Raw genomic sequence first — 4,556 nt, 5'->3', positions numbered from 1 at the left:
GGCCAGCAGCGGCAGTAACAGCAGCAGCAGCCGCCGCCGCCACTAAACGCGGACGGTACCTGGGGGGACTACCCAGCCGGCCGGCCCTCGAACCCGCGCTCGAGTCCCGCCGCAGTCGAGCGGCGGGGGATGGGCTGGCGGCGGCGGCTCCGCCTCCTGAGGGCTGACCCCTGATGGTCCCGGCGGTGAGTCCCACCGTACCCTCCGCCCGAAATCCCTGCGTCCGGCACGGCCCAGGTAGGACACGCCCCCTAGCCCCCCAAGGCACCGGGAGGACTCCCCAGGGCCCCGCCCTCCCCCAGGCCAGAGCCCTCCTCGGGCCGCACCCCTCGCCCATCGGAGGACCTAGAGGAGGGGGACCCTTGGGTCGCTGCCCACGCCCTGGGCTTGTGCCAGACTCAGTCACTTTCCGCCGTTCTGGTTCTGCCCCATTTCCCCGAGAGACGTATTGGTGTCTTCTCTAAACTTGGAGGGTCACGAAGCTTCGTTCTGGTTCTCTCTCTCGGGGTGACCCACATTTCACTTGTACTTATGCAGCTGCTGGTTCTGAATTGAACGCAGGAGACTCACAAATCCCGAGCGCCGCTTACACTCCCGGGCCCCCCAAATGTAATAAAGGGGTCCTGGGACTATAGAGTCTGCCTGGATAGAAAGGTCCACGAAGGCCGCGGCTTTCTCGTAATGAAGGGTGCTGAAGTAACCCTCTAAAGGATTTGCTTGTCGTTTGCTTTGACTAAGACGATGTTGACACCCAGGGATACCGTGGGAGGGACAAAAGACTACACGCATTACAGGTACTGTCAAATCACAGAAGGAAGTCATCAGTGGGAATTCCAGGATCCTGTAGCTCCTCGTGAAGTTAATTCTGTTCCTCTCTTGGCTGCGTGAGAGGTAAAGATGACATTCGGTTGTACTGTGCTTTGAATTAAAGTTGATATAGGTGGCAGCAACTCTTCTCATCCTTCGTTTAAGAAATTGCTCTGTGAGCCTTAGATGAGGGCAATTTTATTGTAACCTGTGTTATATAGAGATGTTTTGAATTTCAGCAGAAGGGGAGAGCGTGTGTGTGTGTGTGTGTGTGTGTGTGTGTGTGTGTACAGGGTTACATTATTTTGAATGCGCATATGTGCAGTGTACACACACACACAGACACACGGAGGATCCACTCCATGGATTTTGTTCCAGTGTTTGCTTCTGAATCATTAATAACAGTTGCATTGATATATAAACACTGATTTTCCAGGGCAGACTACATAGATAGGTCGTTTTCTTTTGGCTAAATGTAATTTAGTAATAGACCTTGAGGGGGGAAATGAGAAGTTGATTTTAAAATATTGAAGGTACTGGGTGCACTGTGTCACTTTCTTTTTATAAAAATGTGGTAATGATGACAAATATCTAATATGACTAATCTTGAAGATTTGTCTTAACTATAAAAAATTTTCAAGTTAATAAGTGCGTGGACCTGGAAGGCATATTGTGATCACTTGAATTTGAAAACATACTGAAATGAATCTTTAATTTAGAACTGTGTTTTCCTGTACAACATTTTTACCACAGCAGTGAAAGAGATATTTGAAGCATGATTATAAAAGAGCTTTTCTTCCATTTTTATCTTATTATAGAATGTTAGCAAAGTGCTTTCTCTTCTTTCAGCTTTAGACACATAAAAGGAAAATTGAAGTCCATTGCTTTACTAATTCATAATATGGAGTGGAAATAGAGTTGATCATAGGTCAGATGACTAAGAATAATCTGTCTTCATTCTCTTGTACTATGTATGGTTTATCTATAATTTATACTTTTAATTGGAATTCTCTATTTTACTATAGATTACTTCAGATTTAAATTTTTTCTTTTGATTGTCTTTTAAACACTGATTATTTTAAACCTTGGGAAACTTTTATGAGATTAGAGCTCATCTACTTTGGCATAATAAACTCAATTATACTGAGCTTTAGGTATCTGTAAATATATGCTAGAAGCAAAGTTGTTTAATTTGGATATTTTTTGAAGGCATTTACATTTAAGACCAGGAAGTGCACTAAAATGTCACAATTTAGTGACAAGTTATTGGGTTTTCATAGTAAAAGACTATTACAGAACTTAGATATGATCATAGATTTTAATTTAATTGTTAGAGGCAGGCAATTCTTTATTGCCTTGATAGCATTGAAAACTACTATGTGTTTACTGGCCATTAAATCAGTGACGGCTAGATTAGTTAAAATAAAATAATCTTTGAGAGTTAGTGGAAAATAGAATTTATTTTCCACCTTTTATGAAGCATAGGAAAAACCTTTTATAGATATGTGACAATCTTACTGATTTGAGGGTATGTTACTCAAAATTACTTTAGAAACTCTTGAAATTAGCTATAACGATGCCAGTTTATTTGATTAGTAATATAGTATTGCAGACTTTTTTTCCTGTTTTTTGTTTCAGTGTCCATCTGCAACCTTTATTCTTAGCATATAGATATGAGTACATGGTTCTATTCCCCTCTCATTATATATACATATATATATATATATTTATTTACATATGTACATGCCTGTATTTTAAAAAAATCTTTTTTATTGGGGTTCATACAACTCTCATCACAATCCACATACACATCAATTGTGTAAAGCACACTTATACATTCGTTGCCTCCATCATTCTCAAAACTCTCGCTTGGGCTCCTGGAATCAGCTCCTCATTTTCCTCTTTTCCCTTCTCCCCTGTTTGTTTTTTCCCCAGACTTTCTTTACTATTTTAATAGATTTTTGCACTTATACAAATTTTGTACTGCTTTATATCCTTTTCACCTTTCCCCCAGCCCATTGTAAACGGTAGTGATGGTAGTGGGAGATTTTACCCTCCCAGACTTAAGTGAATAGAATAACTTTTTCACTGAAATTCTCACTTCTTTCAGATTAAGTAGCATGCTTCCATATTTGACAAAAGAGCCTTTAAGTCCAACTAAAAACATTGAGTTTTTTAGATCTAAATTTTGAGCATGTATTCAACTAGTATTACCATTCAAAATCGCTTCTGTCTTCCTTAAAATCTGCTACTCGTTGACAATAGGTTTAAAATACAGATGGAAATTATATTTATTATATAATGTGACTTTCCATTTTGCCAGAAACTTTATCACTTAAACAGGTGATTTTAAATATTTACTCTTGTATTTTCCTTTATGTTCTATGACTTAAAAAAAACTAACAACGTTTCACCTCTTTGTGGTTATTTTGTTGTTTTATATGATCCTAATACTTAATTGAATTACAGTACTAATGAACTTTAGTGAATATTTTAGATTTTGTTCTATGATTTTTTTTAACCTTTGTATGTAAGATCCTTGTTGCTTTGGGGTAAATGATAACTTATTTTTTTTATTTTATTGTAGGACATTGTTTTCACCTCCATGAGCGTGAAACTTCTCAAAGTAAAAAAGAAAATTGAAATAAAGTAGTATCTTCTGAAGAAAGGGAAATAGCAGCCTCTTTACTTTGATAAGCTGTCAAGATTTAACATAACTATGTCTTAAGAATCAGGTTTTGTATTTTCAATTGCGAATATATATGCCATCTGAACAATTTTTATAGGTACAACACTGATTACGTTTCTCAAGTTGAGCAGCAACTATTCACGCTTTTTCTAAATCATTCCACCACCATTAACATAAGTTAAGTGCCCTCTAAGCAAAAACTACTCTTTTCCCTTTCCTCTCATCCCTTTACTTTTGCTACCGACTTAATCTGCTCAGCGTGATGTTTTCAAGTTCTTCCAAATTGTGACATGTCTCAAGGCTTCATTTCTCTTAATGGCTGTAGTATTTCATTGTGTAAATAGACCACGATTTTAATCCATGCATTTATTGATGGACATATCAGTTGTCCCCACCTTTAGACTATTGCAAAAGTGCTACAATTAACATTGGTGTATTCAAAAGATTGGAATCACTGGGTCATATGGTTGTTCTTTGAATGTTCAGCTCTTTGAAGAACTGCTCACTATTTTCTATAGTGGTCATACCATTTTGCATTCCCACTAGCCATAGATGAGGAGTCCAATGTTGACCACCTCATCAATACCTGTTGTTTTTTAGTTGTTTGTTGCCATTTTAATAGAGGTGAGATGGTATTTCATTGTTTTGATTAGTGTTTCCTTAAAGAGCCCTGCTGGTGTGGTGTTGGGCTGCTAACCACAAGGTTGTAGTTTTAACCTACCAGCAGCTCTGGAGGGGGAGAGACTGACTTTCTCAGATGGCAGTGGGTTTGATGTTTTGTTTTGTTTTAATGGCTAATGGAGCATAGTGATACAGTGGTTAAAGGGCTCAGCTGTTAATCAGAAAGTTAGTGGTTCAAATCATCCAACTACTCTGTGGGAGAAAGATGTATTAGTTGGCTTCTGTAGACCTACAGCCATGAAAACCCCAACAGGCAGTTCTGTGGCCTGTAAGGTTGCTTTGAGTTGGAATCAGAATGGTCAGAAAAGATTCAGATGCTTTGGGAAGGCTAATGATGTTGAGCATTATGGTAGTTACATAATTTCATGCCATCTTGACA

The 4,556-nt window shown here is 38.8% G+C and overlaps 1 protein-coding gene across 1 annotated transcript in view; it reads left to right on the top strand.

Moving 5' to 3' along the window:
- The first annotated feature begins 141 nt into the window (after positions 1 to 141).
- TTBK2 (tau tubulin kinase 2) overlaps positions 142 to 4,556 on the top strand; it is a 202,924-nt gene continuing 198,509 nt past the window's right edge. The window contains exon 1 of the mRNA XM_004709382.2: positions 142 to 237. The gene's annotated coding sequence lies outside the window, so the exon portion shown is untranslated. The remainder of the gene's footprint in view (positions 238 to 4,556) is intronic.

This window comes from Echinops telfairi, unplaced genomic scaffold (assembly GCF_000313985.2).
Source record: "Echinops telfairi isolate 266 unplaced genomic scaffold, ASM31398v2 ScPeMD7_8;HRSCAF=38, whole genome shotgun sequence".
NCBI classification, from domain to species: domain Eukaryota; kingdom Metazoa; phylum Chordata; class Mammalia; order Afrosoricida; family Tenrecidae; genus Echinops; species Echinops telfairi.
This window is presented reverse-complemented; position numbering and strand designations above follow the sequence as displayed.